At 43.9% G+C, this 27,072-nt stretch overlaps 1 protein-coding gene and 1 long non-coding RNA gene across 5 annotated transcripts in view; one reads left to right on the top strand and one right to left on the bottom strand.

Moving 5' to 3' along the window:
* LOC126471433 (serum response factor homolog) overlaps positions 1-27,072 on the top strand; it is a 246,263-nt gene that overhangs the window by 12,225 nt on the left and 206,966 nt on the right. The window lies entirely within an intron of this gene.
* LOC126471435 (uncharacterized) lies at positions 716-21,190 on the bottom strand. The gene is made up of 2 exons (XR_007586306.1): positions 21,057-21,190; positions 716-1,040 (listed from the first exon to the last, which is right to left on the bottom strand). It is a non-coding gene; the product is annotated as an uncharacterized LOC126471435 (long non-coding RNA).

Below are 27,072 nucleotides of genomic sequence, written 5' to 3'. Positions count from 1 at the left end.
TATTCATGACATATTCAGAAAAAAGTCAAATATTAATGACAACAGTGAAGAATAGAATGGTTTCTATTTAAACACTAGAAATTCCTTTTCTCGCCTCTTATTGGCTATGTGAAAGTATCACCTCATTGCTGCACAAAACTGATGTGTTGCAAACCTCTGTGCAGTAGAGAAACACTCCCATGACTGCCGCTGACCCTGTTCTAGACATTAGCCAAAAACATTATCTATTTTTCTTCTTGTAGAATAAAAACATCATATCTGTCTTGTATACTTAGTGCCATCAAACTCCCTGAGTGAATTTGTGATGGTATTGTTGCACTGTGTATCTGTCATTTCAGTAAAGTTTTTAGTGGTTCTGTTAGGTAGCAGCAACTGGGAGCGAGATTCGATGGTACACCTGTGATTCGATTTGCATCTTTTTACGCATCTTGTACATCTTTCAACCCTAGTGTGCTGATATTCACTGACTGCCTTACAGGGTGACACAAGTAGCAACTTTGAGATCCATATTTAAGTGTAACAACTTTTTCTGGAGTGTGCTGTTATTTCATAAAAGAGAGATTGTATTCTAAATTCAGCAAATGACATTTAGCAGTTTTCTGTGCTTCTGTTGCTTTATTGTCAATCCTTCACTGTTACTGGCAGTTGAACTGTTCTATGGCATATATTGCTTTTAGGATGGGTAAACATTCCAGGATTATGACAAAGGAAGGAATTGCACAAATTCTGACTGTGTTTATCATTACATCAGAAACATCAGTTCAAAACTTTTCTGTAAACTAGACACATTTTCCATAATAAAAGTAGAAAATTGTTTCCTGTATTAGTTTCTAACACACTGTTTAGTATTTTACTTTATTACATATATGGTATAAGCCAGTTATATAAAAAAGATATCCAGTAATTTGCATAATTCTTTCCCTAAGTAACTGTGAAGAATGTGTGAAGCTTCTTGTGTTCTTTATGTTGTTGTTACGAGATTCTCTTGTTGCGTGTGTAGAAAATATGGAAATATTGCACACCTTGCAGCTTCTCCACACCTGTGAACAAACAGTGTCGTGTTAGTTTGTACTTAAGCAACATGTCATCTTCATTGTAGATATCAATCAGAAAAACTTATGCAATACTGTTTTCTCTATTTTTATTGGCATTATTTTATGTTTTTTTCCACAAGTGACTTTGTTAAATAGTTTCAGATATAAAACAACTTGCGTGTGTAGTGTTAATTTGAGCCATGTACTGGAAATAATTAAATGTCTTGAACCTATTATTTGAAAAATACCATTAGCATGTTTTGATGTAGAGCTAGTGTGAGCTGTATGAATTCCTTTTTGCGTATGATGCTCTTAGATCACTGTTACGCATGATAATAAGGCCTAGTAAAATTACTTGTCTCGGTATCTCTCTGCACTGAATTTAGTGTGATTGCATGTTTGTTGCTTGTTGTTTCAAAGAAAGTTAAAGCTTTATAGTATTTGTTGAAATATTTGTTTTGTATTTGTCTCATATACTTATTGCAGCAAAACTTGTTTTTTTGTTGTACAGCTGTTGTTTTTGTGAAAAAATAAGTAATAATTGTAATTATGTTTATTTAAGTTATTAAACTTGCTATCTAACTATTTAAAGTTTTATGTCATTCTTGGAATATTTAGTTGGCAGTCATCAAAACTAAAACTGAGTAACATTAAGTCTGAATGATCAGGAAATAACTAATTAATGATTAATTCAATTATATGTCTGTAAAACAGAACTATTTGGTAAAATGTGGTAAAGTATATGAAGAAATACACATTCATAATGAATTGAAATTTCATGCCACACGATGACTCGAACAGAAATACTGCTTCCCTAGGATTAGAGGGACAGTCTTGGGAGGGATTCTGAGTTTCACCTGCACAATCTTACCTTTCCCTTTCAAACAGTGCCTGAATTGTTCAAAAGTTTGTCCTGAGCCTAGAAAGGCTTTCTTGTGTGAACTAATCTGCCTTGAAATTGGAGAAACTTTTCTCCTTTCTTAAACTTAAGAAATTGATTATGTGTAAATGCCTTTTGGTATGCTACATGCAAATGTAATAGTTTCCTGCTACTGCTCTGTGTTAGTGCTGCCAGGTGTTCAAAACCACATCACTTTACTGATACATACAATGTATTGTATTGTATGGAACCAGGGACCTAGAAACTACGGAGAGGCTTCGTCCCTGCCGTAACCCTCAGTGGTTCACAACCCAACAGGCTACAGCAGTCTTATTGTGTGGTTGAAATCTCCCCCCCCCCCCCCCCCTCCTCCCCGGGGAACGTGGTGTAACCTCAAATGTTTGCAATTATGGTGTCTGCATGCATGGAGACAAGTGTTTGCGCAGCAATCACCGACATAGTGTAATTGAGGTGGAATAAGGAGAACCAGTTCACATTCGCTGAGGCAGATAGCAAACAGCCTTAAAAACCATCCACAGACTGGCCGACACACCAGACCTCTACCCTAATCCGCCTGTCAGATTCGTGCTGGGGACCGGCACATCTTCCCGCCCGGAAAGCAGTGCGTTAGACCGCAAGGCGATACATACATACTACAGTATTACATGATTTTATGCATTGTTAGCATCAAAGATTAGCTGGTATATGTAATTTTGTTGAGGCACAGTTTTCCTGAGAAGTAGTGTTCTGCACAAGAGAATTTTTTTGAGTGACGTTTGATGATCTGGAATTCCACTTGCTATAAATTAGTAAATACTGGCCGTGTGATTAAGATTACATAAGATTACAGGGATGTCAAACTGTCTACCCGTCCTACTTCAGACTTTTTGCGTGCTTAGGTTAAGTGAGCACGAGAGAATGTTGCAGTAGTTCATTATGAAAGTCTACAATAAACTTTGCTCATTTTTGACAGAAATCCTCTGTTGTTTGATGTTAATGTTAAATTAATAATCCAGATGGGTCACCTGAATATCGCTGAGAAATAGGTACATAATTTGTTAGGAGCCATAAAACATTTACTTTCTACTTCTGAACGTTGATAGTCTGTACTGATTGTAGATGAGTTCTCAGAAGTCAAATATTACCACAAAATACATCAGCGACATTCTCTGCAGACATCTCCGTTCATTTGGTGGTTTCTCGAAATCGCTTAAGGCAAATGCTGGAATGGTTCCTTTGAAAGGGCATGGCTGAATTCCTTACTCGTCCTTCCATAATATGAGCTCGTGTTACGTCTTTAATGGCCTTTGTGGTTTTAATAGATTGTGATACAGGAGATATTTAGTCTTGCTGAGTACTATTTTATTTACCAAAAATAGTGTAGGTGGCAATATAGTTGCCGTCAGGTTGCCCGACTGTGAAAAATTGTAACCTTTCCAGTCACAGTTCGTTCGAAATTATTTCCTATTAACATTCAGTCAATGACTGTTGTTCCAAAGTATTTTTGAAATGTCACATTTTCCTGGAAGGCCAGCGATGATAAGTATTTTCGTGTCATAGAATTAACTGCTTGCCTTAGCTTGGTGAATTTCAGTTGGAAGGAAGTACCTCGTTAATGTTCCGCATATTAGTGTTTTCACAACCATCTAATTACTGCACGCATTCTGCGGCCCTGCCTTATGACGGTCATCATGCCTTCGATTTCCGTATCGTCCTTAGGCAAGTTCAGCATCAGTCCGCTACACGCTGCAGCGGCGGCCGCATTTCATTCAGAGCAGTTGTATTTTCTGTCGTTGGCCTCCTGTAATCTACGTCGCACTGCTTGGTGTGTTTTTCTGAGTGCAGGCCGTATTTCCCTGTGATGCGTCACACCGAAAATAGACGGCAGTTTCTTTGGACCCACTCCGCCTCGTGCCCCCCCCCCCTCCCCCCCCCCCCCCCTCTCTCTCTCTCTCTCTATCTCTCTCTCTCTCTCTCTCTCTCTCTCTCTCTTTTTTTCGCGTGCGTGCGTGCGTGCGTGCGTGCGTGTGTGTGTGTGTGTGTGTGTGTGTGTGTGTGTGTGCGCCCACAAGACTGTTAGGGGACTTTGTTTCCATGAAGAGACCGCCACAATTGTTGGAAGAAACGAGTCGCAGTCGCTGCAGACACTTTCATAGGCAGCTACGAATATCATGTACATCCTAGAAAGATGAGAGGTATTAACACTGGCTGACGGACCCGCTCATTGACGGGACGCGAAAATTTTGGTAGACGACTACCGACTCAGTCATTTGACGAGGTACATTTTCTCCGGGTTTCAATTACGAAATCACGTATACTGAGGGGTGTCGTCGATCCCCATTGTGTTGCAATGGACATGTTTCCAAAGCAGTCATAGAAATGTATGTTATAAGAAGGGGCAAGATTTATGTGCCCGGCAGTCAAACTGTTAACTCGATTGTCCACGATAGTGTATTTCTTCCCTTATGCGTCTGGACAGGAAGTGGACTACTTCCCGTAGACTGTATCAACAGATGAGCGTGTGGCGGAAGTGAAAACGGCATTTTGACATTAGAATATGCCCTGTGTTTTTATTGCCGCACATTTGTCCCGTTAATGGCAGTTTGGTGGATAGTGTTAGTCGGCGTTTGGCAATTCATCCAGTTCCTTTACATGTGTGACCGGATGCACGTGGTGAAAACGCTACACAAAATAAGATATATAGGAAAGTTTTTTCCTTCATAGACTGTCTGTTTTTTTCCTCAGACCATAGTCTCCCGCATGCTTTTGCCTTGACATTTAATTATTGTTTTCACGAATGCTGTATTATCGCCCCGCGTAAGTGCCGAGAAGTGCTTATAAGCCTAATTAAACGTTCAAGGCGGAATGTCCCGTGTTATTAAGTTGCAGTTGACCAACTTAAGAGTCACACAGCGCACGCGTGAAGACTGCTGTGCTGTAGCTGTTTCGAAGCACAACGAAAGTTAACTTTTGCAGTTACTGTAGCGACAAGATTCTTCAGGCAGTATTACAGTTTTTACTTTTACGTGCCGTTTCGTTTTTAAATCCTTGCCCCCTTTTCATATTTAAATTATTGCCCTTCCTACGTGATGCAGTTCGCGATCTCGTACACCAGAAAGTCTAGGCGTTGACAGAGATTTGTATTTCGGCATGGCGTGATTATGAACCTAGAAGAAATACTCGGGCCGTTCTGACTTCGTGATTAATTTTACATATCGAAGCTGCTGCAAATTTTGTTCCTAGGGGTTAACTTATCTGAACAAACTAACAATCTATGGAAAGAAGTCGCTTGTAAACGGTAGTTTCGTCTTTTATGTTCCTGATGATGCCTTACTGGAGAAGACTGCGTGAATCTTCTTTAACATTTTATCACGTTTAGTGAGATTTTGTCCACTGTGATACACTGGCCGTGCTGCATTGCAAATTGTTCTCGTGTGGTTGCATTCGTAATCTCTACCAGACTGCCCGTCTGTATTCTCAGCAGTTGGCAGTGATGTGCAGCCTGTTTCGAATAGAAGCGTTAAGAGATGAAGATATTATGTGTTTCATTGTCGAGAGCAAATTCTGTTTGGCTATAATCTGGGACAAATGATTTTTTTCCGACCCTTCCTGCCCCCTTTCCCATCATGTACTCTCATTTTACAAAGAATACTGCATAGTTTCACAATTATCAAAAATAGATTTATCTGTGCTACAGAGCCGTGTTTTAGTGTTCAGTCGTTGAAGTATTTTGATGGAACTCAGATCCTCTTTCCAGGGGGGAAAAAAGCTTTCGAAACAAAATATTTGATGCACAAGTAAAAAGATAAGTTTTTCATAACAAAACTTCTGTTTAAAAGATTTTACTCGTTTTGCAGTCGGGGAGAGAATAGTTGCTAGAACAGCTATCTGAGAAAGCTTGCAGTTATGATTTATGAAATTTCCGGTAAAAGAGAGCTTTGATTTGTGTTGATAAGTTCAGGAAACAGAAAATAAAACCAATAAATAACAGGTATGAGTAAAATGAACTTCATTAGGGTTCGTCTTGTTCCTCGGTTGATTTTTCGTTTGCGTTGGGATGACGTTGTTTGGTGCTTAGCTAAGTATTGGAATGTTCCCTGAGCGCTGCTCTGAAATATCCGGGGTGACAAGATGTCTGGTTCACGGTCTTGGATGTAGCACTGATCGCTTTGGAAAACGGATATGACGGAAGTGTTCACCATTCAGCATCTCTCATACCCACGGTGCGCTGCACGTTTATCTGTGCTCGCTGGCTCTGAGAGCGCTTCGCAACCTTGCCCCCAAAGCCTTTGTCTCTCCTGTCAGTCCATCCCAGGGAGTGGACTCATTGTGTACACACCGGCGGACTCCTATTCGAAGAATCCCCATCTTGCAATTCAGATTTAGGTTTCCTGTTTCTAAATCACTTGAGGTGAATGCCAGGGTGGTTCTTCACACAAATCCACTGTCGCTTCCAACGCCTTAAGTTTCCGCAGCTGAAGTAGGGCCGTTTCTCGGAAAACATCAGCTTCGACTGGACGTTTTTTAATGGTCCTCAGTAACATGAAAAAGGAAAACACTGCAGGTAGTTTTTCAGCATTTTTGGCCTCACTTGAAGTTTCCATGAGTTGAGTGTGATGACGTTTTGTCTTTGAGAACTATTGTGCTGAGGTGTAAAAGTCGTTGTGTGCAAAATATACTGTCTTCCCCTATTTCTTAGCAGCTGCCAGCGTTGCCACTCCCCCCCCCTCCCCCAACTCCCCCTCTTAGACACACACACACACACACACACACACACACACACACACACACACACGTGCGCGCGCGCGCATTTGAAATTTGCAAACGATTGTCCCTTTCCTTTCTTCAGTCTGCAGAACCCAGTTAGCCGTGCCAAAACTTCTGTAATAATCTTATCGCCACATCAACACTCATTAAGAAAATAAATATATAAAGGTGTTCTATTTCGTGTTCCGAATGAAAGTGATTTGGCAGTGGTGTTAACGTAGTGAGGAGATAAGCCTTGCAGAGCCGAAAATCGCATCAAACGAGAATGCTTCTGCAGTTATTTGTGCAATCATACGGTAGAATAATTATTTGCCGAGATGTCTCAGGTCTGGCATAAATACCTAAACGTGGGATACACAAGATACGCATCGCCGATGGTGTGGCTTTGTAAACACTTTTAAACAGCTGTAGCAGTTCACATTTCAACTACCGAGCAAATTTCGCAGGCGCGAAGCGTGCCGATGCTCACGTGTAGGTTTTTTTTTTTCTGACGCTTTTCACCAAGTTTCCATCTCGGCTGTCTTGTGGAACCAGCTGCTGTGTTTGCTGTTTTACTCTGGCGCTGGCATGTGTTCCGTGTCGCGTCGTATTAGCTAGTAAGTTACTTTACACTCTCCACCCACAAGAGTCTTTCATCACGGTACTCAGTGTCCAGGGATAGTAGAGTTTTCTCCGTATACGTTCGTATTCTGTACTTTAAATTAGTTCATCGGACTGTTAAAAAACTTATCGCACAATGTTGACGCTACTGCCAGCGCCAGGAATATGAAGACACTATACTCTTAACTCCGTGGAGCAGTAAGAATTTAATTTGTCCGATAGAAATATAGTAAAATGTTTAAGTTGCGGCTTCACCCAATCGCATAAACCATTGTTAAACAATAAAATTCGTAGTATCATAAACATGAGGAAAATATCGTGCCGACAAAGAAGTTACTTGTCCTATTGCTATGTTTGATCGCCGCCTGTCTTCAAAGGCGGAACACTCGAACATTGTCGCTGCATACAGATGTTAAAAATTACTCAAACGTTGACTACATTTATTTGGGTTATGTCTGTTGAACGAATAGGGTAGGTTTGAGTTGTTGTCCAGAATATCCTGGGCATTGGTTAGGGAAATTCGTCGTCTGGCATGATGCAACATATTTGGTATGTGCCTACGCTGTTCAGGAACGCTAAGTATTATTTCAGGGGGTACCACAAAGGCGGAGTTACGTGATTCACAAGTGCTGGTGATTCATTGCTTCTGGCTCCGTAACGTAACGCCTCGTTGGGCTGTAATTCGGTGATACGAAGCTCTAGATGCGTGGTTAAGTAACTGAGTTTGGAAAAGTGTGCGGAAAACGATAGAGCTTCGTCTGATCATATACCCAAAGAGGCATTTTCTCGGCCAAATTAATGAAAATCGGTAAATTATAGCCTATGCCCATAACATGACAAGCTATGCGATCATTGTGGCATATGTTAAAAGCCGTGTGCAGGGTGAGAGTTCCTCTGTACATCGAAAATCGTGGTGCAGTTTGTTACGTTGAGAATGTAACTAATATACGAATAGCGTAGGGGAAGCTGCCTGTAGTCGTGAATAATGTACACGCCGATTTTTGTTACTGTTACCATTATAAAATTTCTGCTCAGTGTTTGAAAGCGAACATCAAATTGTACCAGTTAAGTCACCGTAATACGCAGACGTGGGTATATTTTGAGTTCTATCTATATCTGACCTGACCATGAAATAAAATTTAAATTTAAGGATACCAGTGCCCACTGGATCCGAAATATTGGCTCAGTTTCCGAGTGATAACTTAAACCGTTAATCACTATGCGAAATCACCTCCGTATGTCTTTTTTTGGTAACGGGAAGATTAGACAATGGCGGATGAGTTCGGAAGAAACGGCATAACTTACATTTAATTGCCTAAGGCAAAAAGGACAACTCTCAAAGTTGTATCACTTTTTTAGCGGGTTCAGTGTGCACATTGGCATGGAGACGTTCACTGCGCGCTGTTTTGTGAACATCTTGATATCAGGTGCGTCGGCACCTATCTACGTTCCGCTGTTGTGGCCAACCCTTGTGTCGACGATGACTGTACTGCCAACAGGCAAGTAGCACAGTCACAGTTCCACTTCTCAAGTGAGAAACGTGCATTTCTATTACCCTTTTCCCGCGCAGGGTGTCCAGTAATTACGTGAGTTCGCTGCGACTGAGGTGAGGGTCAGATATTTGAGTGGGGAAAGCTGTGTGTGCAACCTGTGTGTTGTGGAATCTTAGTTCATCTACATACATACATACTCAAAAAAATGGCTCTGAGCACTATGGGACTTAACATCTGTGGTCATCAGTCCCCTAGAACTTAGAACTACTTAAACCTAACTAACCTAAGGACATCACACACATCCATGCCCGAGGCAGGATTCGAACCTGCGACCGTAGCAGTCCCGCGGTTCCGGACTGAGCGCCTAGAACCGCTAGACCACCGCGGCCGGCCATACATCCTCGATAAGCCACCAAAGCGGGACATGGTGGAGGAGGGTATCTTGTACCAACAGCTAGTAATTCCGTACGCTGTTCCACTAGCAAATTAAAGGAAGGTAAAACGACTGCCTATAGGCTTTGTTTATTTTTCTGATTTTTGCCTTCGCGAACCTTACGCGAGATGTACGTTGGTGGCTGTAGAACCATTCTGTAGCGTGTCGCAAATGCCGGTTCTCTACTTTCTCAATGGTGTTTCGAGAAAAGAACGTCTTCCCTTCAGGGATACGCCTATATATTTAATCGACATGACTGTGTCGGGCAGTTCTGAGTGTTTCCGTGTTTTGTAGATTCAAGGCGCACAAGGCCGAGATTATCAGAGATTCGTGTTTTATTCATATGCATATTGTGTGTTTCAACAGGCAATTAAGGATCACACTGATTGACACTGAAAGAACTACAGCGGAACTTCCGTTTGGTACGTCTGCAAACTAAATGAGAGCCCGACCCCGTTTCATGCAAAGTGCAGCATTTAACGTCCGCACCTCGTTTCTCGTCGTCTGTTTTCAGGCATCGTTATTGATGCTGTTTATAGCTAATGAGACTGCTTTAGTTTTCGAGACACTGTCAAGGTATACTTCGCTCAACATTTCGACGCTTCTTTTTCTAGTATTATAGGATCCGTTTTGTTTGATGTATTCTCCTAGCCATTTGACCAATGTTAGAGTCCAGTCATTGGCAACGTTGTTATTAAACGATATTTCATCTTTTCGGTAGCTGACGCACATTATATCTTCTTATGTTGAGAGTGAAATTGCCACTCATTGCATCATACGTTTTCTGTCTAAAAATGTTCAAATGGGTGTGAAATCTTATGGGACTTAACTCCTAAGGTCATCAGTCCCTAAGCTTACACACTACTTAACCTAAATTATCTTAAGGACAAACACACACACCCATGCCCGAGTGAGGACTCGAACCTCCGCCGGGACCAGCCGCACAGTCCATGACTGCAGCGCCTAAGACCGCTCGGCTAATCCCGCGCGGCTAAAAATGTTCCCGCAGTTCCCAAATGATGAAATCTTCCTGTGTCCAGTTGCTAAAAACATCAGGGAGCTACTAAAGTTGTTTAACGTATATTTATACCGTGCGTGAAACTGTGAAGGGATGAATAACAATTACGGTCTCTTGACAGTACCGCTTTTGTCATGTTGCACAGTAGCGATCTGTGACAGGCAACGGCCGCAAGTTGTCCACAGCCATTTTCTTTTACCAGGCAACAATGCCGAAGGGTATCCAAGGCTTTTTGGAAATAAAAAACACTATAATATCTGAGAGTACGGAGAGATTTGATGTGGAAAGATCACATGAAACTAATAGTACGATAGGTAAATGCCAGACTGAGAGTCATTAGAAATATCTTCAGAAATTGTAGTCCACGTTGGAAGGAGGTAGCTTGCAACATTCCCGTTCGACTAATACTTCAGAATTTCTACCCTTAACCAGGTAGGGTTGATAGGAAACCAAACAAATGAAGAGTAGCACGTTTCGTCAGGGTTTGATTTACAACTTTCATCTACATCATACTCTGCAAGCCACGTAACGGTGTGAGGCGGAGGATACTTCTCTTACCACAAACTGATTCCACTCCCCCCCCCCCCCCCCCCTTTTCCTGTTCGACTCGCGTGTGGTGCCTGGGAAGAACGACTGTCGGTAAGCCTCTGTATCACCTCTAACGCGAGATGTGTGTGGGAGGAAAAGAGATGTTGTCCGACTCTTCTACTGTTTCGTGTCCGGGCGAGTGTGCAGCTGTGGTTTCTGGTTCTCTAAAATTTGCGATCCAGTATCGGGCGATGTTAATTGGCGCATTGTTTCCCAACCATAGATCTTCCATTCCCCAACCATAGATCTTCGAGGCTGGTTGCACTTAACAACTGAATGGACAATCTGATGCGTGTGCCATATCCTGCAACCTCTCTCTCCCTGACAGAAAATGTCACTGTCATCTTGTAACCCTCATTGTGATAGGTTTGTCTTTAATGATGCCTCACCTGTTCGCAGTATGACAAAGGCCCTCAGCGTAGGCGGAATTTCTTGGGGTCGGTACCTTTCGAGACATTCTGTGCCCACATTGTTAATGCTCTTTTCACATTACATTGGTCTCGTCGAAGATCTGTTTGAATTTTTCAGCGTACACTTCTTTAGAAAGAAAGCAAGCGTGACACATATGCTCGTGAATCTTTAGTGCCAGACGCTATATGAGAGACGCTGTGCATCGTGGCATTGTTCAGTGTAAGAATTCTGAGTGTTTACGTTCTAGAGATAGTCGACCGATTTGCTTGCTTATGCAAGTATCTCTCGAAAAGACTGTGATGGTGAAATTAACCCTCGCAGTACCGAGGGGTGGGGTGGCGGGTACTTTGTGCCCATCTCTCGAAAATGTCGTAATCTAGTCCGGTACTCCATCTTTTAAAATTTTGATAAAAATATTTATTGTTTTTGATGATCTCTTGTATCAGATTCCGTAACTGTTTTAAGTTTTTCAGTAACACGTAACCCAAAAATTCGAGTCTCCGAACTGAATATGACTTTTTGCAGCGAATGTCGTGTTCATATTTTCGTGTTCGGGACCCTTCGTACACATCTGTGCACTTTAAAAAGTATATTGTGAATGAAAATACACGACAATTAACGAAATTTGTATTTTCTTAAATATATTACAGTGTTCGTAACGGACCTCCTCCACTCAATGTAAACACTACGAAAAGTGTCTCGGTGTTGCTAAGATTGTGTTAAAATATATTTTCAGGTTCTTTATCCTACTTCATCATTACCTACTTAAAAAATGTGTAGATAATGAAAGTTAAACACGTTTCACGAAATTTGTTTTTTTTACCTTTTTTGTTAGCGGACACAGTCTGTCTCCCCCCCCCCCCTCCCCTCCCGCCCTCCTCGGTACTACGCATTGTGGAAAATGTGTCGGTATTGCTAGGGTTAAAGATATTCGAACGCATACGGAGGCTTACCGACGGTAGTTCATCCGCGCACGACTCGCGATAGAATCGGGAGAGGAAGGAAGCGGCAGTAGTAAACGAAGTACTCTCCGCCACATACCGGAAGATGGCTTGCCGAGCATAGGTGTAGATCCAGAAATGGAGTCGAGCTGCTCTAGCTACGTTGTCGTGAGTATCGCGTACTAAACCGGCACGCTGCGAACTGCTGCGCTCACAGGTGCACGGATTTGACGTCGGGCTCCGTCGCAATAAGTGCCGACGGCGGTCGGAGTGTACATCTGGTGACAGTTAACGGCTCCCGCGGTCAGTAAGAGGTGGCGTCGTCGCGCCTCTCGCGATAGGAAGTGGCGTAGGGAGTGGAGGATTAGCGCGTGGCGGTCGGAGCGCAGGGCGGGGCGGCAGGTGAGAGCGGCGGCCGGCCGGCCGTTTGTGGCGCCGCCGCGCCGCCGGCTGCGCAGTCAATTAGAGGCGCGGAGGCGGAGGCGGGGGGGCGGCGCACACCTGTGGGCTCCGGCGGGGGCGGGCGCGCCCGGGGGCGGCGGGGCGGCGCGCGGCGGCGGCCAGCCCCCGCTCGGGGCGGCACGGCGCGGCCCGCACGCCCCCGCCGGCCGCCGCCGCCCCCGGGCGCCGCCACGCGCCCGCCAGCCCCCAGCTGCGCGCCGGGGTTGTCGGACGCTACACCGTGACTAGCAACTAACTCGCCCGGCCCTGCTTCGAATCTCGGATGCCGCGCCGCCGGACCGCCGTGCTTCCACCGCTTACACTTTTTTTGCTCTCCGCTTTCCGACCCGCGTGGTACGCTCACGTGTCTACGTCTCTGGCTGAAACTCGTATGTACGACGAGATGACAAATGGTGTCAGACACCTCCTAATTCTGTGTCGGACCACCTTTTGCCCGGCGCAGTGCAACTCCGCGAACGTGCAAGTCGTCGGAAGTCCCCTGCAGAAATTTTGAGTCATTCTGCCTCTATAGCTGTCCACAGTTGCGGAACTGTTGCCAGTGCAGTATATTGTGCGCGCACTGACCTTCCGATTGTGTCCCAAAAATGTTCGACGGGATTAATTTCTGGCGATCTGGGTGGCCGAACCGTTCGTTTGAATTCTCGAGAATGTTCTTCGAACAGTGGGGAACAATTATAACGAGGTGTCATTGCACATTGTCATCCACAAAATTTCGGTAGTTGTTTGGGGACACGAAATCCTCGAATGGCTGCAAATGGTCTCCGAGTAGCCGAACGTAACCATTACCAATCGATAATCTGTTCAGTTGGACCAGAGGACCCGGTCCATTAGATGTAAACGTAGCCCGTACCATTATGGAGCCACCACACGATTGCACAGTGCTTTGTCGTCAACCTGGGTCCACGGATTCGTGGGGTCTGCTCCACACTCGAACCCTACCGTCACCTCTTACCGACTGAAACCGGGACTCGTCTTACCAGGCCACGATTTTCCACTCGTCTAGGATCCAACCGATAGGGTCACCAGCCCACGTGAGGCACTGCGGGCGATGCCGTGCTGTTAGCGCAGGCACTCGCAGCGGTCGTCTGCTGCCGTACCATATTAACACCAAATTTGGCCGTACCGTCCTAAGGAATGCGTTCGTCGTACTTCCCACATTCTTTTCTGCGGTTATTTCGTGCAGTGTTGCTTGTCTGTTAGCACTGATAACTCTTCTCAAATGCAGCTGCTCCCGGTCGTTAAGTGAAGGTCGTCGGCCACTACGTTGTCTGTGGTGAGAGATAATGCCTGAAATTTGGTATTCTCGGCACACGCTTAATACTGTGGATCCCGGAATACTGAATTCCCTAAGCATTTCCGAAATGGAATGTCCCGTGCGTCTAGCTTCGACTATCATTCTGCATCCGAAGTCTGTTAATTCCCGTCGTGCGGCCATAATCACGTCGAACACTTTTTCACGTGAATCACCTGACAAAATTTGTCAATTCCGCCCATGCACTGCCCTTTTTTATCTTATGTACGAGATACTACCGCCATCTGTATAAGTTCATATCGGTATCCCGTGACTTCTGTCACCTCAATGTAAGGTAAAGAACAGTAAAGTTCGGTGTGCATTCCGTTGCCTTCCATTTCTTTTCTGTCAACTCGAGCAAGTAGGTCAGTTAAATTACCACTGATACCAGCACTGTGCACTAGTACTGTAGAGTCAGTTTTGTATTACGTGTATCGTCTTCTGAGAAAGCTGGGTAACGAATTAAAAATTTAGGGTGCTATTAAAAAAACTGTACTGCTATTGTTATATTCGTAACGAGCAATACTACAAGAAAGGCAATCCTAGTAGCTAAACGTTTGCTTCACACATTTTTTTAATTTTTCTTCTGGACAAAGAATCATTTGGGGTGGTAAAGATAAGTGGGACATTCTGTATATATCTCTTATTAGTTACGGGCACAACCTCGTATCGGGGAAGGATTGGAATAAAATCGGCATGCCCTTTAGAAGGAACCATCCCGGCGTTTGCCGTAAGTTATTAGGGGGAAACGTAAATATGGGATGCCAGACGGGCATTTCAACCACCGTCTTTCCTTTCTTACTACAGCCCCACCACGCTTGGTCTTTCACAATGTTTGTGTGTTATCAATTTTATCACGTTACACTTTCCGGATGTTTTGATCTGCTAGTGCTTATCTTAAGGCATCAAGCATTTGAAAGCAGTTAAATACTATTGACAGTAGTAATTTTGTTACTGTCGCTAGCTTGTGTTGGAATTGCCCCTAGCTTGTTGTCCAGTTGCGAGTGCCTTCGTTAGTTTCAGATCAAACGCCTCCTACATGTATGGACAACAAACTAGCGGTAATGTAGTTAATAGCAATCTTAGTAACGTAAATATTATTTCATTATTTTGATGCCGGAAGATGGCACCGCTGTCTCAAATGGTATAAAATTTATAATACATAAACATTGTGACTCGTTGCGGTACATGTATACGAAGGGAATTCAAAGTTTCAATTAATACCTAAAAAAATGAAGTTACGTAAGTTTTTGTACGTTTGAAAGCAAATGTTTACCGTGGTTCTCTTGAAATACGTTGAAATTCGCGCTCCACAGTACCGTCGCACACCACTAAACGAGTCAAAATATAACGGCGCAGCCCAATGAAAAAATAGAGTAGAGTATCATGCGATAACTAGTTTTCGGCAGCAGCAAAAGTGTCAGACCAATCTGGATGAGTCTTTAACCGTCTGGACTTGCCTGATACTTGTGCTGCTGACGAAATAGAGTTACCACACGACACTTTATCATCCAGCTGCGCCATTTTGTTTTGGTTGCTCTACGGTACTGTGGCGCGGGAATTAAATGGGTACCAGGACTGTAGTATCTGCCACCGCACAATTAATTATTGCTGCCAACATCGGAAATTATTGCCAATATTTTATTGTTGTAAACACGATCGTACGTAACGCCTATGTTCAACGGAATAAATAGCGTTTTATTTTTGTCATGTGCGGTTAGCCTTAATTTATTATGGAGCGCTGTCAGTGACATGTCAAAATCGTCGCCGTCGTCTTTTAAATACCATACTGTTTTAAATCATGCACTGCGTATGTGGTAGGGACATGTAATGGTGTTTTGGTAGCCAGAGATTAAACGAGAAAGTAAGGTGTCATCAAGCACCAGTGATTAAAGATCAAATTCCTTTCGTAGTGTCGTCCTACATCTTTCGGACAATATTCGCAGATTTTGCAATAAAGTTCTTTATTTGCGAACGACACACTTTAATGTGCTTCATTCGCGTAAACGAACACGATTGCTCTTACGGGAATCGATGCAAGCATTCCTGACATATGAGTAATTTCGTGAAACATGTCTCTTAGGCCTCGTTGTAATAAGATCAACATACGTGTGTCTTCAAGTTTTCCTGGCGTAATTATTAATAAGAGAAGTTTTTAGACTGTAACCGTAGCCAGTTGTTTCCTTCCGATATTCTGACTGCGTAACGTACAGCCATTTTGTGAGTCGAAAGACTGTACAGTCCTCAGGTCCACCATAATATCCCATGGAACCCGATAAACATACATGTGGCCACAGACACTACCAGCTGAAGGGTAGACACTTAGTTGTCCGTGATAAATCCTTCGTCTACCCATCTGTAACAGACCTCTTAGTCACCAACTCTCGTTATAAGTGTAAGCAATATCAGCTATATTTATTTATAGATATCAGCTATACCGGTGTCTGAGATTGACTACTAAAATCTGCGGCTTCCGCTATCTTCTAAATGGGGGCTGTAGTTCTGTTGATTTGAGAGGTGGCTGAAAGTGTAGAACAAGAAATATCAAGAGAATAGGGGAATTTATTGCGGTTGTTTCGTAATCTTCACTGACCAGTACCGGCACATGGTTGTTGGCGGCTCTCTAAATACTTCTGATTTTTTAATACTATTCTGGTGGATTCGCTGCCAAAATTATTTTTTACGCCTCTTCGAAAACAAGGCAATCAGAGACGGCGCGAAAGCTTGGAGATGTTGGATAGAGAATTTACAATGACTTTTTTCGGGAACCATTCCGATATTCATTGCTGTAGGAAAACAACGGAAAACGTAAATTTGTGTGGCTTTCGGGTATTTAAGCCACACTTCACCCAAGTTAGAGTTCAGGGTCTCATCGCACCACTCCGTTCAATAACAATTTGGAAATAGACACGAAACTTTCGCCCAGGTAGCTAAGTCAGTACACACAGTGCTGAAACACGAATAGTGTTGAAACTTCTGGCTTCATCGTTTCGTTGACTGAATCGGCATACGGAGCTATATTTTCTGCTGCTGATTAAAGCGGCGCAGTGGTTGAAGACACGAGACTTGGATTCGGAAAGACTTCGCTTCAAATCTGCGTCTGGCATCCAGATTTGGGTTTTTCGTGGTTTTAATGGCCACTTAAGGCAAATCCCGGAATATATACTTTGAAAAGGATACTGCTGTTCACATTCGCCATCATTTCGCAGTCCAAGTTGTGCTCCGTCTCCAATTACATCGCAGTTGACGAGAATGAAACCCTAGCCTTTTCCCACTGATAAAGTAGGCTTTCGCAAATTCTGAATAGATTTCCTCGATACTATTGTAAGTAATATCAAAGCAGTGTACGTTTTGCAAAGATATAAATTTTGCGCGCAACGTACTTTTTATTTTGACGGCGTGTGATAGTGTAGGAAATGCCATGATATGATATTGATTTATATGCCAGAAAAATAGAACTACTTAGGGTATGTTCCATTTTGCGACTTGGTCGTAGACAGACGTGGCAGCTACTCAAGTTTCGAGACCAACACCGTGTCGTATTGGAAGCCGTTACAGCGACCAATACGTTGTTTCGGCTTTCTCGTGATTCGATACCAGCTACTTCTTTTCGATTCATTTGAAGTACCTTCTCCTCAGGGAGGTACCTCTGTACAATTGTAGTACGAGCCATAGGTCTTCTGTGTATTACAAAGGAGAAAATTTCGAGGAGCCAAGATAGTCCCTAGAACCTCATTTTAACTGTATAGTAATAGGTGCACTTAAGTGAGGCGTTAGTGCTAAATTTCCAGGAGAGATCCTACCATGGCCACTGTGTTTCTATAGTGTTCGTGTGCGCATCACATATCAGTTGTGAGAAGTTTCCTCTTTCGTCTAACGGCATTAATGGATCCTCTTTTTCTATGTGCCATCGTCAAAGTGTTAGTACTCTTTGCTAATCTTCCCCGTCCTGCTGCCCTATAGGCAACTCAATAAAATGGTTCCCCCCCCCCTCCCCCGCCCCCAATTTTCTCTCTCTCTCTCTCTCTCTCTCTCTCTCTCTCTCTCTCTCTCTCTCTCTTCTGCAGTAGAATACCATCAAGCCCCAAATTGCTGAACTGATTAACCATATGTTTTGTGGGTTGGGGGGGAATGAATGAGCAGTATTTTTGTATAGTGTGTTTGTGAATCTGCATTATTATTATTATTATTATTATTATTATTATTATTATGATTACTACTACTACTACTACTACTACTACTACTACTACTACTACTATTGTGATTATACTACTGCTACTGCTATTGCCGCCGCCGCCGCCGCCGCTGCTGCTGCTGCTAATACTGCTGCTGATACTGCTATTATGTTTAATATTACTGCTGTGTGTCGTCATTATTGTTATCCTTTTTATTTTGTCATTTTATATTGTATTTGTTATTTATGTTCTATTTTTTATTTTCTGTTGTTGAAACTTTCCAGTTTTTTATAGCTCTAAGATGAACGGTTGTTGGTCGTGGTATTGGTGGCGGTGGTTTTGTAGTGATTTATTTTTCAGTGTTCTACCTCCATTTTTGCAGTTCGTGGTTGCGACCTGTTGGCTGGAGAGTTATGTGAAAGTTCGTTTAACAGCGCTGCCCGTGGCCACACAGATGGCGATTTTAAGTGACAATCGCGTGTGTATCTGAATATCTCGAGATGTAGAGACGAAGGTGCGCGCCGAGTAATGCGTTACAGATACGTTAGTGTGGGCAGACGAGCGAGATGTGGGCGCAATGCGACGTATGTGCAGCCAGGTGGCTGCCCCCTTTGAGGGCGGAGTTCCGCGTTTGCGCGACGTTTCTCACGGGTGCGTGGCTTTCGGCGCCGCCGCGCGACCGACATTCTGACCAAAAGCCGTGGAACCTGTTGTCTCCGTGGCTTCCCACTCGCAGTACAGTGTCATCAAATCACCTGCTGTGTCCACAGGTTTCAGCAAGTGAACTTAGCTCTCGATTATAGTCGTAACTCGTTAGAACGGACCAGTGATTGGTGAGACGTGGATGTCAAGTGCGTGTGTAACGTTACGGACAATTCTGTGGAAACTTTAGAAGTCGTGGCTACGGTGCTACCGCTGCAACATACTGGTAAAGCTAGCTTGTATGCGTTTTTACGCTTTGCACTTTTTGCACGGAAAAGTGCCAATTTGTCCGCGAGATCTCGTTCCGTTTTAGTAGCTGGCCGAGCAATTATTGCTGTAGGCGTCACGCTCTGAAAATAACTGCGACAGACACGATAGAGTGAAATGAACTCGTGGGCTCTTGCTTGTAGCTCACACACACCGATGTTGAAGAAAGTGCATAATTATTGTGTTTTAAACATTAGTTTTCTCTCACTTGCATTAAGAACGGATTGCTTTTCGGGTCAGATGTTTAACTTTTGTGTGTTAAAGTGCACACGAACGGTTTTACGTCACTGAGTTTCAACACCCGTAAAATTACAAAACTGTGGAGGATTTCGTGGTCACTTGTTCATATATTGCTTGTCGGCTTCTGTCTCGGGTTCTTCGGGCGACGTTCGTCGGAGAATTTTTCTAACTTTCGCCAGCACGTGTGACCCGCGTTGTCAAAGCTCCACTCTCCACCAACAATGGAGGTTGCAGCTTTGACAATGCAGCCACAAGTGCTGGTGAAACGTGAGAAAAACTGTCAAACAGACGTCGGCCGAAGAGCCCGAAACAGAAACAATGTGCGTTAACTTATTCACAGTTTTGGCTGTATTTTAATTCGCGGTGAAGAAAATTTTCCTACGGTTTTCCTACAGTTTCCAGTTGGTGCCAACATAAAATATAGTAGTATTACTTAAAGATTATTCAGCGCACCATGCATACCGAAATGCCAAGCAATTATTCAAATGTATGTTAAAAGCGTTTCTTTGTTACATGCAAATGTTTTGCAAGAGGATTTCTGTTTTGTGTACTGTAGGTGGAGCGTAAATTTTAGTTTGTTATCGGGTGCCAGCGGTGCAACAAGGAAGGAGGTCGAAAAATTTTGCAATTTTGCTATGTAAACAAGTAAAGTTGTTGTTTAACGCGAGTAGACGAGGACATGGAATGTAGTCATTATAAAATAAATAGGTCTCGGGAAATTTAAACCGATTTGATTGCTTCTTTTTGCCACGTTTCCGAAACTGTGGGGAGGCAGATTGCGGAAGGAAGGAACAATAGCACGGGTAGGGATTTGGGGTGAGAGAGGGGGGGGGGGGTCGGGTTGAGATTGTTGTAACTCGATCGTGTAGGGGCCATCCAAACATTTACCGAAAGTGAGGAAACCAAAATCAACTGCGTAATATGAAGCCGGTGTGTCGATCACGCCATCTAGCATCATAATTTTGCCGTAGGGGATATATTTAAAATTTTTCATTTTTTTTATTTTGCGCCCGCGACACGTTTGGAACTTAGTTCTTTCGCCGCTGAGCAGTGCGAAATAAAGTTTGTAAACCGAGCACAGCCGATACTAGAGGCGAGTAGGAAAGGAATTAATTTTGCCTGGCGGTCGTAAATGTTCGGGCTGAGAGTTATTACTGTTCTCCGTGCAGTGGTAATGTAACGAATGGCCGCGAGAAGTGGGTGTCGTCTTTAGGGCGGCCCGGCGGCGGTACCGGTAGCGGAGAGAGCAGATAGGCAGAAAAGTTGTCGGCTCGTGCCGTACGTGTAGTGGACAGCGCGGCGCGCGCGGCCGGCGCGGCGCGGCGGCGCCCGGCGGCGGCAACTGACAGATGAGCTGCAGCCGCCGCGCGACCACCTGTTGGCCATCTCGCCCATTTCTCGCACCCGCGCCGCTCATTTCGGGCCCGACTGACGCCACCGGGTCCACAATCGAGTAAACGACACTTCCTGTGTTTTTTCCCCGTCTCGGAGATATCGCGGGCGCCGGAAAGGGGCATTCGGAACGCGAGCCTCGCGAATTCGTAACTTTTATTAAAAAAAATAATAAAAATAATCGTACGTTCGCAGAGCGGAGGGCGTGCGAGGGGCGAACTGTGGTACAGGGGGTGACACCGCTTCGCGAGAGAGGTGACAGAGCACTGCAGAGGCGCGAATGCGGGTGTGCGGCGGGGTTAGGTGGTGTGCGCTGCGGGGGTGGTTTTAGTGAGGGTCGGTAGCGGCGAGCGCGAACCCACCTGTGTGCAGCGCGGAGCGTCGGAGCGCGCCGGATGGTTGCGCCGCCGCCGCCGGTCGCCGACTGACTGGCTGTGACTCACGCCGCCTGCGCTGCCGCCGCGCCGCGCCGCTGCCGGGGACCCTGCCTTAAAAGGGGAAGCGCGGCGCGCGCGCCTCAAACTTCTTAACGCAACTTCCTTTTATGGCCGCTCGCTCCGCGTACTCCGCGATCGGCCTTGATTGTGTGCGTGTGTGTGGACCCGCGCCGCGGACGCCACCGCTCGCCCGATCCCTTCCGCACCCCTCGCGGAAACTCGCCCTCCCCTCCCTCACTTGTTTATTTCTCCGTGTACCGACTGTAACGACCAAAACTGGCAAATAAAACCTGCCGAGTTTATTACTGGGTTTCCCATTATTTCACTCTCTCGGTTTTGCCAGAAATACCCATTACTAAATAAATGGGGCAATTTTCTATTCAAATGTACATCGCTACTATGCAAATCACACTTTAGGGGTCTGCACACGTTCGATATGTCTTGGCAGTACTAGTTTGTCGAACAGTCAAATATTGAAGCTACCTCACACCGACAATAATATTGACAAAAACCGTCAGGTGGCAACCTGATTTCACGAGAGTAAGATATCGAATGTCCAGAAGAAAGCGGATCGTGCAATTATATATTACAGAAAGCAACGAAAACGAGGAAATAGGTCCGAGATTGGTTGAAAAAAAGGAGCCCCTGGCCGCACGTTCATTTACTGACTGAAATCAGAATCGCGGACCCAAAAGATTTTATATATTTTCCGACGAGTTCCCCATCGTATGACAAGTTATTAGTGTCGATAAGAGCTAAAATAAAAAAAAGTAAACTACGTTGAGCGCATTCGACAAGAGATTAGGAGTAAGTTAGAAATGTTCTGTAATATCAGCGAGCACAATTAGTAAAATTCTGTAGAAACCTATGTAGCAATTATATCTGCCTGGCAAGGATCTCAGGAAATTAACGTAAAGCTTTTTGCGGTTTCTGATAATTTGTTGAAACTGACACACATTTCCCGGACATCTTACCAGTCACTGAAGATATATGTATTTTGAGGTCTATCAATACTGCTCATCAATATTTCTAGTGTCGACAATATGTCAGTACGCGTCCTCAGACGGTCAATACATTGACAGTTTGACAATATTATTGAATGTGTGAGGGGTCCCTTTAAGTGCTCGGTAGAGGATTCATTGACCGTTTTTACGCGCGCAGTTCGAGAGCGGAATAATTGAGACTCTGGCTCTGAGCACTATAGGACTTAACATCTTAGGTCATGAGTCCCCTAGAACTTAGAACTACTTAAACCTAACTAACCTAAGGACATCACACACATCCATGTCCGAGGCATGATTCGAACCTGCGACCGTAGCAGTCCCGCGGTTCCGGACTGAAGCGCCTAGAACCGCACGGCCACCGCGGCCGACTGAATAATTGAGAATTACGGTGAAGGTGGTCAATGAATCCTCTGCCGAGCACTCGTATTTCCACACTCCTGAGATGTGGACTATAATGTCATGGCAACTGGCAGGCCTCTTTTGTTAGGGACAGTGGACGACAGTATTTTATTCATCTCTGGCCGAATTTCGGCGGACTCCGTACCTCACAGCAGACTCATTTCCGCCGTTGTCCGTAACAGCTGCAGGAGGATCAGCCTCAGAATCGCTTTCATCACCAAAGTCACTTACATCACTTTCACAATAGAATTGTTCTAACAATGCTTCCCGTATAGTATCTTCTGTTAGCAAAATGCAACTCCTACGTGCCATTTTCACATAAATGTTCTTCACACTCGGCGACGAGTTACTCGATTTATGAATAAGTGAGAACACCTCAAAATATTTGTGTAATGTGGTCATATTATTAAATGAAAAGCCTCTTCATCTAATTAAACTGAAAATAAATTTTTTTAGGCGCAGATCACTTGTAAGCTTCCACCGCAGTTTTTACTTAGCCTCAAATTTTGGATGCATTAATACTAATATCGATCGAAAAAGTGCGTGACAGACGTGAAATAAAATGCGTTTACTATGTGAGAGACCAATTTCATTACAAAATATTCTATATTCAGGCAATTTCTTCAGTAAATAATTGTGAACCACTGTGACCCTGGTATGCAGTTCGTGCGACAATTGCAGAGGCATACACTGCTAGTGTTAAATGAAAGAAATGTTGTTGCCATTCTACGTCACTATTCTTCGGGTGTACATATTTGTAGCCCTCTGTCGTTAGAGAGCCCCGAATTGTAGAGTTTAACGTGACTCTGTGTAACGTAACTATGTCGGTGCGGAGAGTTCGACCACACATGAAACACCGTCTCCTTCAGCATGACAGTGCTTACCACACACGAGCGCTGGCGGTGCGACATCAGCAACAATCCGCGACTTGGGTTCACTGTCATCGATCATCCTCCATGCAGCCTCTGCTTGGCCTCATTCGAATTTCGTCTGTTTCCAAAATTAAAAGAACCCTTTCGAGGACATTATTTTCATAGTGATGAACCGGTGCAAGCAGCGGTGAGGTTGTGGCTCCGGCAACGAAATCAGACATTCTGCAGTTACATTATAACAAACTGGTGTCTCGGTGGCAGGAATGTGTCTGTTGCCAGGGTGACTACTGTATGTTGACATGAAGAATAAAGATGTAGAAGATTAATAACGTTTGTTTTCAGAATGAAACGCGGTACTGGCGGAATTAAAGCTGTGAGGACGGGTCGTGAGTCGTGGTTGGGTTGTTCAGTTGCCCGCCATAGGCAGAGGTCCCGATTTCGAGTCTCGGTCCGGCACACAGTTTTAATCTTCCAGGAAGTTTCAACGTTTGTTTTATTTAAAAAGCTGTGAGTTCTCACATAAAAAAAATCGGGGGCATTACTTATCAGCACACTCTCGTATTTAAACTTTTTCTTCGTTTCACAACTAATTATGGCTTTGTAAGTCATTATCTAGTGTTTAACTAGAAAAAGGTGCCATTCGTATAAAAATGGAAGGTTTTTTCACATCATGTACTTCCGTTAGTTTTGGTGTACAAATTTAACTGTTCTTGATGTTTGGACAGTTAGCTGGTGCACGGAATGCGGCAAACTGCGAAGATGTAGCTTCATACATTTTCTCATTTTCCGCCTCATGTGCACCTACCATCTGTCACAAAACCAACAACAGTTAATTTTGTAAACCAACACGAACGGAAGCACATAATGTGAATATATTGCCATTTTTATGCGTATGGCGCCTTTTTCTAGCTAAACACTGGATAACGGCTTCAAAAGCCAACACTGGTTGTGAAACAAATAAAAAGTTTAAATATATAATAGCTTAACTGGAAAAATTGCGCATTCACGTAAAAACTTTGACTTTTGTGCTCGAAGTGAAGATATCGAACGAAGTATTATTTTTATGTGCTCGAGACATCTGATTACATTGAAAGTGAGAACTGCGGTTGAACGTTCCGTCGACGTCGTCGTTAGAGACGGCATTCTATATAATTGCCGCAATCTCGCCTTGTGAACAAAATACGGGCGTGCGGAATAACAGAAAGCGTTTTGACTGCATGTGGCGGCACCGGTACGTATCGAAAGGTAGAACAGGGGTAGTCAGCTGTGGAGGCTACCTCCTCACGATCTAATTGTGTAAATAGCCATTGCAAATTTGCAGCTCTGCCTAGAACAAGGTTTTTAATTTTTTGTTCTTCGTAACTGATGCTGTAGATTACTTTTAGTTAAAAAAGTAGAATGTTAGGACATTGACTTTGTTTTTCGCAGATAGTAGTCCGCCCACACCCTCGTGGTAAGGACGGGTACTCGTCATCTGGCGTGCCGTAAGATTAAATGTGACACACAAGATTACAACAAAGTAATACAATGAAACACTAAGTAACTAACGTGAAAGCGGTCATTGTTTAGTTAATCATAACGACCCCTCTTAGTTATTCGAGAGGCTGGGTTAATAATCTAGCTACAATAAAACAAGTTAGTTCTTGGTCAGTACAACATAGTACGTCGTTCTAAAGACCTGGAAATCTTGACATGTAAACGTAGCTTCGGGCATACCCCAAGGTAGTGTTAATAGTATCATTTATGTTCGCTAATATGATCTGCAGAGAATCTAAGCTTGATTAAGGTACTCGCAGTTGACCCTCAGCATAAACATATGTGACATATTAAGCGTAAATAGACGAAGGCATCCGCGCGGGATTAGCCGAGCGGTCTGGGCGCTGCAGTCATGGGCTGTGCGGCTGGTCCCGGCGGAGGTTCGAGTCCTCCCTCCGGCATGGGTGTGTGTGTTTGTCCTTAGGGCAATTTAGATTAAGTAGCGTGTAAGCTTAGGGACTGATGACTTTAGCAGTTAAGTCCCATAGGATTTCACACACATTTTTGAACGAAGGCATCCATCATTGTTTTATTACATGTTTGTTCGACAATGGTTGAAAACAGTCGAATCCATTAAATAACTGGGAGTATGCATGCGAAGCGATTTTAACTGGAACGCTTGCAAGAAACTAATTTTCATTAGAAGAAACCTCGGATAGTTCAGCCACGTGGGAAGTACGTTACAAAAATCCGCGTTCGACCGATACTTAAATATTGTCCTCAGTCTAAGGTCTTCCAGTTAGGATCTGTAGAAGATGGTTATCCAACGCCAGTGGCAGACCCTGGTTTAATGTTCAAGTTCCAAGAGCGTGCTTTCCTACACCAGTCAACCAAGATTTTGCTCTCCCTTGCGTAATCTCGCGGAAACACGATGAACATAAAATTTGAGATATTCGAACTGCATACGGATTCTTACAGTCACGATTTTTGCACGCGTACACCACTAAAAAGACAGTACACCGACTTAAATTTCCCATTTATTTCACTGTCTCGGTTTTCACAAGAATGGTAAATATAGCTACCATGAAATTAAACGCGCTATTGTTTTTTTGTGCCCGAGAATGGATTTCAACGTTCCGTCAACGACGAGGTCATTAGTGATGAAGTACAAGCTGCTCGACTCTCTCACTCTCGTCTTATGAACAAAATACGAGCTTAAGGAATGTCAGACCGCCGTTTGGATTGGCTTGAAGAGTTCCTACAAAGTATAACATGGGTCTTCGTCTTCGTCGTTATTGTCATTGATCTGGTTTTTAGTCTGACAACTGGTTTGATGCAACTGTCCACCTGGTCTACCTTGTGCAACCCTATTCATGTCTGCATAACAACTGCAAACAAACTACATCGTTTTGCACCTGCTTACCAAGCCTCGGTGTCCCACTACGATTTTTATCCCCTAGCCTTCCTTCCATTACCAAACTGACAATTCCTTAGCGCTTCATGGTCCGGTCAGCGGAATCCTTCTTATACTCGAGTTGTGCCATAAATTTCTTTCCTCCCATGTTGGTTCATTACCGCTTTATTAGTCAACCGATCTACCCATCTAACATTTAGCATTCTTCTGTAGCACTACGTTTCAAAAATTTCTTTTCTCTTCCCGTCAGAACTTTTATCGTCTAGGCGTCAGTTTCGTAAAATGCCTCACTCCAGAGAAATACCTTCTCAAAAAGACATCGTAATACTTAAACTGATATTCGGTTTTAATAAATTTATCCTTTTCAAAAAAGCTTTTTTGTTATTGTTACTTTGGATTTTGTACCTTCTTTATTTCGGCCTTCTGCACTTATTTTCCCACCGAGCGCGATGACGCAGTGGTTAGCACACTGGACTCACATTCGGGAGGACGACGGTTCAAACCCGCGCCCGGCAATCCTGATTTAGGTTTTCTGTGATTCCCCTAAATCGCTATAGGCAAATGCCGGGATGGTTCGTTTGAAAGGGCACGACCGACTTCCTTCCCTAATCTGATGGGACCGATGACTTCGCCGTTTAGTCCCCTCCTCAAAATCAACCAACCAACTTATTTTTCTTCCCAAATAGAAAAACCACTTTACCACTTTCACTGTCTCGTTCCACAATCTGATACCTTCAGTATTACCTGATTTAATGTGGCCACATTCCATTGCCCGT

This window comes from Schistocerca serialis, chromosome 3 (genome assembly GCF_023864345.2).
Source record: "Schistocerca serialis cubense isolate TAMUIC-IGC-003099 chromosome 3, iqSchSeri2.2, whole genome shotgun sequence".
In the NCBI taxonomy this organism is placed as follows: Eukaryota; Metazoa; Arthropoda; class Insecta; order Orthoptera; family Acrididae; genus Schistocerca; species Schistocerca serialis.
The sequence above is the reverse complement of the archived record's forward strand: the minus strand, read 5'-3'. Positions and strand labels throughout refer to the sequence as shown.